General features: G+C 41.4%; 1 protein-coding gene across 3 annotated transcripts in view; it reads right to left on the reverse strand.

Annotated features, from left to right (window-relative positions):
• The window catches only part of CDH20 (cadherin 20), a 252,220-nt gene extending 237,374 nt beyond the window's left edge, over positions 1 to 14,846 (reverse strand). For 2 of the 3 annotated variants that reach the window (XM_077135323.1, XM_077135322.1), the window contains exon 1: positions 14,735 to 14,846. The gene's annotated coding sequence lies outside the window, so the exon portion shown is untranslated. The remainder of the gene's footprint in view (positions 1 to 14,734) is intronic. The other variant, XM_077135324.1, reaches the window with a different exon arrangement.
• Positions 14,847 to 15,060: the final 214 nt, after the last annotated feature.

Consider the following 15,060-nt stretch of genomic DNA (forward strand, 5'->3'; position numbering starts at 1 on the left):
ATCGATTTAGAAAAAGAAATAAAAAGACAACAGAATAAGAAATAAAACGATAATAGAAAAAAAAAAACCTATACCTCACATGCAGCTTCATTCAATGTTTTAACATAATTACATTACAATTAGGTAGTATTGTGCTGTCCATTTCTGAGTTTTTGTATCCAGTCCTGTTGCACAGTCTGTATCCCTTCAGCTCCAATTACCCATTATCTTACCCTATTTCTATCTCCTGATGGTCTCTGTTACCAGTGACATATTCCAAGTTTATTCACTAATGTCGGTTCATATCAGTTAAACCATACAGTATTTGTCCTTTAGTTTTTGGCTAGTCTCACTCAGCATAATGTTCTCTAGGTCCATCCATGTTATTACATGCTTCATAAGTTTATTCTGTCTTAGAGCTGCATAATATTCCATCGTATGTATATACCACAGTTTGTTTAGCAGTAGCTTAGATTTTAACCTGTAAGTGATCTATACCTCATTATAATACTAAAAATCACGCCCATCATCATATTAAGGCTGCCATCTTTTTACATATGTTCTGTGATTAAGCATGTAATCAATCTGTATATGTTCAATAATTAATCACCTCTAATTGCATCATCTAGAACTGCCATTGTATTCATTATCCTAAAACCTCCCCATCTTTTGATACTGTAAAACTATCAGAATTACTGCAGTTCAAGGAGACAGATGTTTGGGCCAACAGGTCATCTGATCTCCTGCTTTACAGCTAGTAATAAACTTTTTCTTTCTGAAACTCCAGTGTCTCAGGAATTTGTCATTGGAGCACATCAGCAGAAAATCCGTTGCCTTTGTCTGGTAACAACTATTTTAAAAATCATTCTGAAAGACTCCTGCATACGCTCTTTGTTTCTCTGCTGACTGATGTTGAGGAAGGCCTTTTGCCCCTAAGGGAGGTAACAGAGCACAGATGGAAGGATCCTGGATTTCTGAGTTTTAGTTTGCTAGACTGCTGGAAGCAATATACTATGAAATGGGTTGGCTTTTAATCATGGGGATTTATTAGCTTACAATCTTATAGTTTTGGGGCCATGAAAATGTCCAAATCAAGGCATCATCAGGATGATGCTTTCTTCCTGAAGACTGGCTGCCGGTGATCCTAGACTCCTCTGCCACATGGCAAGGCACATGGCGGTGTCTTCTGGTCTCTCCCTTCTCTTTCAGGTTTCATTGATCTCAGCTTCTTGTTTCTGTGTCTTTTTCTCTCCCTGTAATCATCCCATTTATAAAGAACTCCAGTAAGAATATTAAGACCCATCCTGGGCCGCACCTTAACGGAAATAACCTCATGAAAACTTACTTACAATAGGTTTACACCCACAGGCATGGATGAGCTTTAAGAACATTATCTTCAGGGGTACATACAGTTTTAAACCACCACATACCTCTTGGAGGAAAGTGCTCAGAAGAACCACCTGACAAGAAACTGAACTGTGATGTGAGCCTGGAATGACTCTTACTGTGTTAAAACAGTGAGCTGATGGGGATTTGTTTTAGCAGCTGGCATGTACTACTCTAATATATTGGCACCTCACTTCAGCGCTGTTTATGGTGATGACCTCGAATTTTCACACATTAAGCCCTTTCCCTTCCCAGTGTATCACAACCTTCAGTCATCTACTTAAGATTCTTTTGAATTGAGAATGGAATCTTGCCTGGATTCTCCTTCCATCTGCATAACCTACCTTGACGTATCAAGTCAAGCCCTGTGGGAACCAAAGGCATTATTGAAGGTAGTACAGTCCCTTTTTGAAAGTTAAGTGTGCTGTCTGGAGAAAGAGAATGAAGGCTTGGGGACCAGCAATAATTTTATGATAGAAATGTATATAAAAGCAATGAACGTAGAACAGAGAGAAAAACCAGGCTCTTTGCTTATTTTTGAAGAATAGATAGTAACAGACATTATGAAGCAACATAAAATGCAATGGCAACCCAAGTGGTATAGGGGCAGTTTGGCAGGGTGGGGTGTGGGGCAGGGGGTGGGAGCACAGTGTATTGTACTGGCAAGGACAAACGCAGGGGCAGCCTGAAATCCCATCTTAGGTACTGTATGACTGCTGGGAAAGGCATTTAAGTGGATTCGATACAACATTTAGTGATTTCTTAGTGCTTGCGGCAGTCTGAATGTAACAAATACATTAACTAATAAGCTTTATTGGTTGAAATGCCAACTGTGCCCTGATTCCTAGTCATCCATTCAAATCTGCAGCTCATGTCAGTTTGTGGAGACATAAACGAAATCACATTTGTGGCAGGCTAACATGTGAGACAGATTAAAATATCTAGTTTTGGAATTGCTTGTCCTTCTTTTCTTTCTTTAGGATGCGGCTGTTGAGGTGTTTCTGTAACACTCTGGCTTAATTTGGGATGCTGCTGCATTTGGTGTTGTAGTCCCTGATTGGAGAGATATGACTTGAATGAAGATGTTCTAATTCTCAGTGCAGAACCCCTAGGTGCTCAATTTGTAGATGCCCATTGAAAAATAATTGTCACTGCACTGTGTAGGAGTAAGTCTTTTAAAAGCACATGCTAACAACAGTAAAAAGGCCATACCTCTTTGTAGTGCAAAAACAGAATGGAGTCATTATGGAATCTGTAGGAAACATTCAGTAAGAACTCAAATTCTTTCTAAATTGGCCTCTTTCCTGGAAGTCTCCTTATACATACATCTCAGTCCAGAAAGACATATTCAGAGAACAACTGTGCACTAAGTTCAACTTGCAAATGACTATTTTAAACTAATGATTAATGAATTTCTCTAGTTTATGCTGAAAAATTCCAACCTCTGGGGTAATAAATCTACCCTTTCATTTTGGATTTTGGTTTGGATTTGCAATGAAGAGGCAAAAGAAAGACAAACAGAATTTTTTAGCGAGTATGGCACAGAAAAAAGATTGATCAAAGTACTACCTATTGCCTAGAGTTCAGAGATGGAGACCATGGTTGGTTGTTCTGGTAAACCCAAAGTTTCTCAAAGCCACTCTGAAAAGCGATCATTTAAGACGAGTGTACATTTCAAGTCCTGCAGTCTTCAGCCTTTTTAAGAGCGCAGCCCATGTGCAGTTTAAAAATAAGCTTACTTTCCCCAACATATCACAAGGCCACAAATACCCAGATTCAAAGGAGTAAACATAAAATATAGTTTACTATATTAAAAAAATTCTTATTTTTAAAAAGATGAAAACTTTTCCCCCTTTTCCACATGATCCTGTTTTACTCTTGACACCCTGCTCACTTTTCCTCTCTTAGCTCTAGCTGTGCTCTATTGCCCCTCACCTTCAACTTTGGTACTCTTCCACTTTCAAGAATGAAATCAAGTACACCATCTGGATTTCTCATATTTTTGTGGCTTATGGATCTGACAGTACACTGTCAGGAGTATGGACTTAGAATATTCTCAGCACTGAACTGACAAAGTGGAATGTTTCTGGGGCAGGTAAAGCTCCTGACAATTAGCATAGATGACCCCCACCAGGCAGAGCGGGGACCCCTGGGAGAGATGCCACGGAAAGGAACATGTCCAGTCTCTGCTTTAAAGAGAGTTATGACTTATTTGGGAGGAGAGAAAATATGCACCTGAAAATGACTTGTTTGGCACTAGAAAGCCCATACTTTCAGTAAAAAACATTTACTGAGACCTAAAATGAGCTGATGGACCAAAAGAATACAGTATGAAAACAACTGGAACCAGGAAGAGGATTGTTGATAGACACCAGTGAAAACATGGAATAATACATTTGAAACTAATTTGCAAAGTTGAAGTTCTGTACACCCAGGAGGTACCTTTATTTTTATAATCATTTGTTAAACTACATTTCAGTTCTTTAATTGCATAGAACACTGTAAGAAAGATAGATGATAATAATTGGCCAAAAGTCATGAGTTTTTAGAGAAATTTAGCAACATGTCCATCTCAAAAGGAGGAAGAGCATTTTCTTTGAATTTCTCAAAGTCTCTAAAGAACTACATGGAGTTTCCCTCCAAAATTATATTTGCAAAATTCTATATTAACCTGGAGGGAGGTCATGTGGGGGTAGGGTAAAATAAGAGATAAGAAATAATGTGGATGTACCAAGGAAAATCATTTCAAATTTATTGACAGCAACTCAACTCCTTAATTATAACTTGCTTGACAGCTATTCATTTTGTATGCATAGAATCCCTTTGAAACAATTCAAATTCCAACTTTCCCTGGCACCAGAAAAATGTTTAATGGAGATGGTGTTTTGTTTTTATGATTTTGATAGCAGTAAACCATCTGGGGTCTGTTAGGTGCCATCAACAGTTATTACTGGGGCAAACACTTCCAGTACCTCCTCCCATTCCCTGCCCCTCAGGCCCACAAATTTATAACATCACAAGCTCTAACGAAAGCAAGAGCAAGAATACAACTGGCTTATCTGGCATACCCAGGAGAAGGTAAGCCCAAGGCTGGTCCAGTAAGTCTGTCCAGCAGGATCTGCACAGAGGGGCTGAGCTGAGAGAGGAGGGCTATGACAGCAGTTTTCACGCGTGGGCATCTAGACTTCACTTGTGTGACTTCTTGTCTTTCTAAAACGTGAACTGTGGGGGCACATGGGTAATTCAGTGGTAGAATGCTCACCCCCTATATGGGTTCTATTCCCGGCCCATGCACTCTCCCAAAACAAACAAGCAAACAAACGAAAAACCAACCAAACAAAAATTCAACAAATGGTGCTGCAATAAGGGGATACTCACATGGAAAAAGAATGAAATGTGACCCCTGCCATACAACATACAAAAAAAAAGTGAATTGCCAGATCTCTGGACTTACCTGTATTCAAGTCAAAGGTCCCAAGCACTTCTAAGTAAAAAACTAAAGTATTTTGGATCATTAATAATTTCACATAATCCTGACCTCTTCTGTTCTCTCAATTAGTGTGAATGGTGATCATTGTTTTAACTATATAATTAACCCTGTATATTTCTGTTTTTGCCAAACCTCAGAAGAGGAGTGTGTGTGTCAGCGTTTGCATTTTATTTTAGTATTTCTGTGTTCCTTGAAAAATTCTACTTGCACTCATAAATAAAGAATACTTGTCAGAAGCTATGCTTTTCAATTTTTTAAAAAACAATTTTTTCTGGGTTCCTTCCATAAATTGTTTATTGTTCAATATGGCTGTGACTTTTCAGTGCAGTTACTTATTTTTGATGCTTTCAATTTGGCTTAAATATTTCTTTTACCCAATACCATATATATGAAAGATTTCCTCTTATCTCAAAGATGCAAGAGTTATCTTTGGTATCTTTCTTAGGACATTAATAATGGTGGGAGTTGGAAGTGGGGAAGAGAACTTAGCAGATCCCCTTATTTTAAAGGCTGCATACTGTAATGAAACTCTTAACAATGATGTATTTGCTCTATACCCTTATGATAAATAAGAGCAAGTGTCAATGGTCATTCTTTTTATCTTCTATACATCCCTTCCCAGTTATTCAGATACTTTAGCCAATGAGTTTATAAGGTGCCAAGATTTAAGGTTATCTACATCTCTCAGAACTCTCTATGAGGGTAGAGGTGGTTGTCACTATAGCTTTCAACACACGTTGACTCAAGGAACTTGGAAAGTCCAGGGCCAAGGTACTAACAGGATTTGCCTGGAACGGTCCTCAACACACACAGAATCTGTCTGATCCTAGGTTTAGCAAGTCTAGAAAGGTTGGCACCTCTGTTTCCTTCTCATTTCATTTCCTGGTCTGTCCTGTCCAAATCCCTTAAATAAATGATCAGATCCTATATTCTGGGAAGATCATGTGTGATTTAAGGCCTGATTTCATGGTTTCACACTCAATGCTCCAAACTTCTTACAGTCAGTTGTAGAAATATTTTCCATGATTCATCTTCATTAAAGAGATGTCTGGATTCTTGATTTAAAATATTTCTCACCAATAAGTGTATCAAGAATGCTGTCTTCCTAAAGGTTTCCCTCTATGAAATAATCTAAAACCCCAGGGGGAATTCTGTGAATAAAACATCAGTGTGCTGATCTCCATTCCTCTTCACAAAGTCATATAAATGTTCTTCAAGCCACAGTGTGACATGGTGGAATGGTATCCTGATGAGTAAATGTTATGGTAAAAGGCTTAGTTAGGCAGTTATTTTAGACATACGTCTGGGCAGGCTGTGAGCAGGCAGCACAAAACTATTTCATTAACAGCAGAAGACACCCGTCATTGACAGATGAAAAAATACGCTTTTTCTCAGCTCTGCGAACCCCGCGGCCCAGCTAAGCCTCCTGCCTTTCAGCAAAACAACCCTTCCCACTGAGAGCTACATAAGAAGCCATTTTAAGTCCGATGAGTGGTCTGCCTCCCTCCTACAACTGCCTTAATGCTTTGCAAGGACGATAAACATAGAACTATGGACTTCAATGAACATTTAAGTGCATGTATGCACCAGGACAGCAATCCCTTTAGAAAGCTAATGCTGAAATGTGCTTCAAATCTTTTGCCAATTATTGCCTCAAATCGTGAACCCGAAGCAGCACTGTCTGAGAACCAAGAAGTCATCGGATTCAGTTTATAAAGCTGAAGTTTTCCTCAACTAAATCAGGGTTACAAAGGCTGAAACCCTGGTTTATCAGACCGGTTTAGACCTCTTTTTGGTGCTGAAATAAAAAAAGGAGAGGTAACAGTTTCAAAAGTCATTTTGGTTTTATAAAATTATCCAAGACAATCAACAGATTCACCATTTCAATAAGCACCATTGTTAAGTATTTTCAGAAGACAACACAAACTCCAATGATATAATTATCTAAAAAAACAATTGACCATTAGAATGTTCTGAATTTGTGGAAATGAAAGTTACCAATCTTGTTTCCGCGCTACTACTTTTTAGCCTGGAGGTCTATTTAAGTTCCAGTTCCCTGAACATCCTACAGTGTACCAGACAGCTCTCCCGACCCCAAACAAAAAATGATCTGACCCAAAAGGCAGCAGTACTGAGGTAGAGAAACCATGCTCTACAGGGAGGCGGTGGTTAAGACTACAGACTCGGGAGTCGAGGGTTCTGGGTTTGAATCCTACCTGCCTTGACCACTTAAGCCTATGCTTCAGTTTCTGCACCTGCAAAATGAACATGGTAGCACTACTGACTTCACAAAGAGGATTAGTAAGGCGATGCAGGTAGTATTTGGCATGGAGGGTAAGAACTAATGGTAGTTATTTTTATTGCTGTCTTCTTTCTCTCAGAATACCACACATTTTAATTGACAGAAGTGAAATATGTAGCAGTCTTCAAAGAAATCCCTATCACTTCTGTATCATGAAGAAACCCTTTGTTCTTCTGTGTTTAAAGAAATAACCTTAAGCAATTTGATCACCAAATGTTAGCCTGCTCCATGAATCGGGTGAGATCCTCTGTGCTTAACTGCCTCAAGTATCCCACTGAGATGCTAAACTGCCAAATGGATTAATTTTTTAATGACTGTTCAAGGATTCTATTTCCACATATAACTGTGCCTCACATTTTTAGACTGAAATAAATATTCCTAATTTATGGAGAGGAGCAGATAGGCTAAGGGTAAAGATAGGTACAGCTCAAACACCTCAAAACTATAATGTTAAGATGTATTTTGATTGTTCGTTATCATTCGCTTTAGGTTCAGTTAGTAATCATATTACTGATTGCACAAAAATTTTATTTAGTTTTCATTTATATAATGAGCTTCCTTGGGAGCTCTTGCCAGTTTGTGCACAGTATGGGCTTAGATTTAGATTCTTATTTAATATCCAAATAAAGCCTTCAAGACACATTATGCTCCCAAATGTGGCTTCTGCTTTCAAGGATGCAATGATGGTGCCTTTGCAGATGCATTTGCCAGAGGATGCCTTTGGTGCAGGGAATCAAGGGATTCGATGAAGAGAGATTTTGAGAATTATACTGTTTCTTGCCTTGGAAAATGATGACAGAAGAGCATTTGGGCCTGTGTGGAGGGTGGGCACAGAGATTCTGTAATATCCAGTTGGTTCTCACCATCCTCCCCACCCCACCCCCCAACTTTAAAAGCTGCTAGGTGCTTCCGCCCACTCTCCATGTCCATCAAAACAGTCTCATGGAAAAAAGACCTCAGGTGTAAAGACTTATAATGTTCATTTCAATGGATTTTGATAATCTCATCAGAGTGCCAATCTTTCCAATTAAAAAAACAAACAAACATATATTTGGTTACTTTTGAATATCTAGAGGAAATGACTTCTAAATGAAATTGCTTTAGCCACTTTCTAATTAAATTATCAAATGAAATTCCTTCTGTTGGTTTAAAAATAAATTGTGCTAAGTTCATCGATTATTCATAATGTGTAAAAATTAACCCCATATTAGGGCTTGCAAAGGGGATCAAAGTCATTGACTTTTTAAAAATGAAAGGGATAATGAATATGATAGAAAATGTACACTGTTCCTTCAGGAAAATATTATGTATACAATAACTTTTTACCACAAATTTTAATAAATACATCTAAAATGCTTGGGTGCACACTTAAAACAATTTTACATAAGCTGTATTTTAAGTTACGCATGTAAAGTGGAAAGCAAAGCCTGGTTCCATCTCAGGGTATCAACCAGAGGACAAGAAAGCTGCCCTGCACATCATTCCAGGCTATTTTGACCACAACCTTAAACTCTAATCCTAGCGAACAATTCTCTCAGGAAACAAGTAGTAATTGAATCTTCATGCTAATTCTACCCTGGTTTTCTTTCCACCACTAGCTCCCAATTAGGGCAATATATTACACTATGAACTATTCTCTGGGAAGATACCAAGACCACTTTGTTCAATAAGCTAAGGTCCGACTTTAAAAAAAAAAAAAAAGAAGCCAATGATTCATGTATAGACATTTTAGTTTTTTATGAGTGCTTTTTTTTTTTTTTTAAACATGGGCAGGCACCGGGAATCGAACCCAGGTCTCCAGTATGGCAGGCAAGAACTCTGCCAATGAGCCACCGTGGCCCACCCACAAGTGCTTTTTAAATTGGGGGTCAAAGGTTAACATAGCTTACTTTAGTTGTAAATCAGGCACAGGAGCAGATAACAAATACAAGTGTATCAGCTACAAGTAATTTCAGTGTGAGTTTTGAAGGGTTAAATTTCTGTCCTCTTACCAGATGTTGAGCACAGTGGTCCCTGCACCTGACCATGCAGCCTTGTGTCAGACAAACTCCTTTGACAGCCAGATGTTGCCATGGCCATGGAATGAAATTATCATTTTATTAATTACCCTTTAATTAGTTGATACAGCAGAGAACATGCAGTAATTTAGTCATAATTGGTCTAAGGCTCAGTACTTAAAGGGATGAGATCTGTTTGTGTGATGATTTGTTATGAATCAAAACCATACAGCGACAGAGCCATTTTTATTAGGAAGAGACACTGTGCATTTTTAACAACTTCTATGTGCGACAGCACATTCAAGATTTAGGTAAAACTTAAAAGAAAAAAGAGAAATCCTTTAACTTAAGATTTCCTATGTCTTTACCTCCTTCATCCCCACACCAGACTACTGCCAATAGTAATTATTACTATTGGATGCAGGCACATCTTACCAGTTTAAAAAGTTTGATGTAAAGTAGCAAACACCATTCAAGCATTTGACTTAAGATATTACAAATTCATCTAAACGTACAGATTCCATTGATTCGATTTTATTTTACTTATAGAAATAAAATGAACAAATATTTCTTGTGAATCTACTTATGTGTAAGTTCTAGCTGGGTGCTATAGAAATGAAAGAAAATATCTCTCACTTGCAAGATACCTCTTTATTCTTAAGGAGTTGGCAGCATTAGTCAGACTAAGGTCTAAACTTTTGATTAGATTGTCCAAATTTATTATACATTGCAAAGATATTCCCATTTTCCGGCAATGCTGTGCATCTTCTTGACATTTGTACTTTGCGTGGTGCTTTGCATGACCAACCCTTACTGCTTTGAAGGGAGAAATAAGTGGTATTGTTCTAACTTTCCTTTATATATTTTTAAAAGATGCAATATTTTATAGCTTCCCTTACTTTTTTATTGTGGTAATTCACCGATGTAATCCTATACTAAATGCTCTCCCTTTTATGACCCCCTTAACCTTTTTTCAGAAAAATGACTTATACCTAGAGGTGCACTGGACCATTTCTATTTTGCATTGCACTTGAGTAATGCTTGGAGTTGAATGTTCTTAGGGTTGTAAAAGTAAGTTAACCCATATGTAATTAGGAACAGTCTTAACTAGACAGTCTTAGTAGGCAGGAGACTGACAGAGTATTCTGAAGATCTATTTAGCAAACCACGAATAGCAATTCAATGAGAACAGGCTATATTTCTCTTTTAAATGGGTTGTAATTATAATTTAATGTTGCAATATGATTTCTCTGTTTTTAATTGCTGTAGACAGTGCATTTGGTAGAGTGGTATTTGGCCTTCTCAGAGCTAGATAGTTCTATAACATGGTATTACTTATGTTTTTTAGCATTTTGTAAGTATTCTGGTTTTGCAATCCCTTTTGATTAGTGATGGACTGAAAGAAAGTAAAGGTTAGAAAAGGTAGTTTTTTACCTCTTAAGCAAATGAGACAAATGAATATCTTAGAAAAACTAAGTATTCCTCTTTTTGAGACTTTATGACCTTACTGTTAACTAATTATGCTATTTTTATAACATAGTGCTTTTATTTCCAGAACAATTATACTTAACACCAACACTTAAAGATATTCCTTTTTACATTCAAATAATGAGAAACTTGCTCCATATTGCATGTCAATATTGGAATTCAGGGAGTGTTTGAACTAAATGAATATGTGTTTCCTCTCGTCCCAGACACTGTGTGCTTAATGCTCTCTATAGTCCTTTACTCATTTCTTCATTTACAAAAATCATCTCAGAAGGAATTTATGGCAGTGCCATCTTTTGGTAAATAACAATAAGTTACAGTTTGCTGCTTATAATAACTATAGATGGTCATCTGCTTAAAATCACCTTTATCACTTAAAATACGTTTTCTTTTATGTCTACATTAGTAGAAAAATACAGAGGAGGCGATTTCTTCAATTAAATGTGAAAGAGTAATCACTTGTGGGCAATTTGTTTCACAATAGAAAACAATTAAATGTCAAAAATGGAATATTTATTACTTAAACCTCATATGCCTGTATAAAAAAGTGTTGAAGAAAGCACTATATCAGGTGCCATTTGCACACATTCTGGTTGAGCTGATGCTTAGGCTTGGACCTAACTAAAAATCTATTAATTAATACCAAGAATTACTTAATTCATCCCATCCTACCGTAATTTCACATGCTGATTTTGGAGGATGCGAAATGTTGTCCATATCCAGAGTAGAACCTGGGAGGAAAAACTGTCAGCAGTCTATATCAGCTCTCCTGTGTTCTACGGTATATGCATTCTTGTTTGTTTGTGTGTTTGTTTTGGACAACCAACTAGGATTTTCCAAAGTAGCATCAAAGTGAAACAAGTGAAGATAAAAGTGATAAATGTTACTTTTCTATTTCTCCCTTGCTCTTATTTTCGCTACTCATCACTACTGATTGCAGCACCACCAGATCGGAATAAACAATTAACAGTCTAATTATTCTAGTCACACCAGCCCACAATGAAATCTTTATTCTGTGTTTACAGCAATCTTTGGCAAGGGCTGTCTTGCTGTTTCTAAACTAAGAAGAACTGCCCTTTGGCTCCTCTCGGGATCAGCTGCCTTGGTTTCAGCACTGGATGCCAATAAGCAGACTTCTTTTTCTTCCAAAGTGGACATTTTTTTTTTGAGGGTGAAAAGACCTATTATCATCATCTCCCATATATTCTGGCTGATTTATGTTCTAGCCACTGCAGCTCTTCCTTCCGTATCTCTTTACATTTTCCCTCTCTCCATAGAACACCACCAGGCAAACCCCCATTTTAAGTCCAAAACTGTAAAAAATGCTTAAACAAACAGTGCTCACTACTATGAGAGAAAGAAGTACACACTACTGGTTTATGGGTAGAGGGAAGTCAAGGAAATCCCTCCTGCTTTTCCAAACTGTTAATTTTCTTGCTCAAAAGGCATTCAATAACATCTCCACTAAGGGAAAGCATCCCCACTTTTCAGTAGATCTCTTGATAACTTCCAACTACTCAGTTAAATTCACCAGCAGCTGCAGGTCTTTGAGAAGCTTCAGTTTGGGGAATATTTTCACCTATATAAGGGGTCGAGAAGGCATGTCTGTGTCTCTTGGGGGTGGCAAGGGAAAACTGTTGCACTGCCAGCAGACAGCAGGAGAGAAATCAATGCCAATCTAAAAGATAAGGGGAAGGCAATGCCTTTATCAAGTGATGGGGTAGGTACACCATCTTTGGACCACCTGCTAGAGTACTCTTCTAGAATCTGAGAGCAGAGGAGAGCCAGAGCTGAGTTAGTTACCCTGAGCTGCTCAACTGCTTTTCCAAAAGAACACTTTCCTGTTCTGTAAGGAAAGTGGCATTTTCCTTCCCATTCTAGTCTCCAAACCCTACGTGACAGTTCCCCTAACAGCCCTTCAGTCTCAACTCTCAGCCCCCAGCACTTACTATATTCACATTGCCTTTCCTGTGAGAACTGGGTCATAAAATTTTACAGGGCAGAAAGGTAGAAAGGGGCGTTTCAGTAGCATAAACACTGATTAAATTCCCAGGAAACTCTCCCCAAATGAAAGATAATTTTTCTACAAGTATGCACAAGAATGTCAAGAACGCTAAGTCATTTTTATGTTTGTACTTTCCTTTTCCATTTTAATTTTACACTGCCACATGGCACACAGGTAGAAAATGTATCTCCTTAACCTGCAGTGTAGGAAACTTTTCACAGGACATAAAAATCGCATATTTTATACATTGCCCTTTCCCATTTTGGGGGGACACAAAATTAAATCATCTCATGGCAGCTGTCCTGTTAGCAAGGCATGGCTACTCGTGCATTTGCAAATAGGGAAAATCAGAAGCACTGGAAAGGAAAGGTCACACTGAGGCAGTGGTAACAACCTAAGTAGACTCTAAGAGTTTGGTTCCAATTTATAATACTTCCCACTGGCACTTCATTTGTCTCTCTCTCTTTTTTCTCTGGCAGGAAAGGAATCTGGCCAGCTTGGAAGCTTGACCTCATCTCTTGCACTCAGCTTAACTCTGACATGCAGTTCTCCCACACTCTTGCCCTGCTTTCTGTTTCATCAGCTGGCTAGCCTGCTACCTGAAGGAGCTCTCAACAGGACCCAAGCTAAGGGGAGTCAACGGCAGGCGCCCCTGGTGGGCTTCCTCCAGCTTGGGGAAACCAAGCCTGCTCCGGCCCCGGAGCATGCCCAACGGGCCTGCAAGGGTCACATTAATTTTCTTTATAAATGCAAGAGAGGCACAGCTGGGTCAAATGTAGATGGAATTCAAGAATGGCCAGGACCGGGTGATTCCCCAGCCAAATGAGGATCAGGAAGTTGCAGGGATAGAAGTATAATACTCATATATAGCATTGGTGCAAGCACATGATGCAGCTGTCATTATGTTGTTTTTGTTATTCTTAGGTAGATCCAGTTCGTTAAATGGATCTCTGACACCCCCGCAGCTCTCGGGGGCAATTTCCTTTGGTGGAGAGACACATCAGAGCGCCAGGGGACATTTTATTGAGTGTGCAGGCGATCTATAAGAATCAGAAGATAAAATCCTCCCAGACTTCTATGCCAATAACAACACACTAATAATAGTAACAGTGATAGCAACGCCACAGTGAACTCTGGCAGGCGACCAACTCGCCCCAGTTCTCTGGTGCCAGGCCCTCTTCCTCCCTGCCTGGTCTCAGCAGAAAAAAGTGTCCGGTGCTGGGGTCCCCTCCAGGCTCCAGTGCGACCCCCGGCCCTGGAGTGGGTCACCAGGCAAAAAAGCTCCTGCCTCAGCATAAGTCCAGCGACCGCCCGTCCTCCGGCTACGAGCAGGTGGGAGCTCCGCAGCAGCGTTTCGGTGACAAAGCCGAAACTTTCACCCGACCTGACCCGTTCACCGCCCCTCGCCCGGGGCTCTATCCACTTGGCAACTACAACCCGAAAAGCCCAAACAACCCGCGCGCAATTCCGAGCCTTTTTCTGCGAGTCTCGGGGCTCGGAGACAGGAGATCCGGGGAGCTGCCAATGTCCGGCAGGTGGCGGGAATGATAGTGACCGCCACCTTCTCCCCACCTCGACCCGGCTCCGGCTGGGGTGCGCGGGGAGGCGCCGACCGGGGACCGACCCTGCGGGCGCCCGCGCCTCCCGGGAGCCTCGGTCTCTGGGCCCCGTCCCGGCGCGCATCCCCACGCCGGGCAGGCGGCCGCCCTTCTCCCCGGGACAGCCGAAGGGGGGCGCCGCCGCCCGCGGGGCAAGCCCAGGGCGAAACCCGAGCCGAATGCCCACGCGGCCCGGGTCTCGGTCGCCACCCCGAGCCGCGCGCAGCCCGCGCTCTCCTCCGCACCCCCAGCGACTCCGCTGCGCGCTGATTCTGGAGAGCAGCCGCCCCGACCCCCAGCCCAGGTAGCACCCCTACTCCCCCGACCCCCACCCCGAAGTCCGCGGAAGTGGAACTCCCGGCGCCCGCAAGTGCGCGTAGGCGGCGGGGACGGCGGCGCGGTCCCGCGCACAGCGCCGGGGGACGGCTTCCCGGAGAGTCCCCGCGCCTGGGGTAGACGAGCGGGGCCCGACCCGAGTCCCCGCTGTACCTGGCACGACCGGCGCCTCTCCGGAGACCTTCGCTCCAGTTTCCAGCCTCTTCCGGGGCGGGCGTCCAGCTCACATCGCTGCCTCCACCGTCGGGCGGCCGGTGCCCCGCTGGGTCCCTTCGCCCCTGCTCGAGTCGCCGCCCCGGCCCCCCACCCCCCCAATCCCTCTGTCAAAAGTGTCACAGCTTTTCCGCCTTCGGTTCTTCCACAAGTCTCCGCGCGGTCGCCGGCACTTGGGCGGCAGTGCCCTCCCGCGGCCCCCGCGCTCGCCCGGCCGTGGGCAGAGCCGCCTGGTCGCGGTCACCGGTCCCCGAGCGCGGCGCTCA

This window comes from Tamandua tetradactyla, chromosome 18, assembly GCF_023851605.1.
Source record: "Tamandua tetradactyla isolate mTamTet1 chromosome 18, mTamTet1.pri, whole genome shotgun sequence".
NCBI classification, from domain to species: domain Eukaryota; kingdom Metazoa; phylum Chordata; class Mammalia; order Pilosa; family Myrmecophagidae; genus Tamandua; species Tamandua tetradactyla.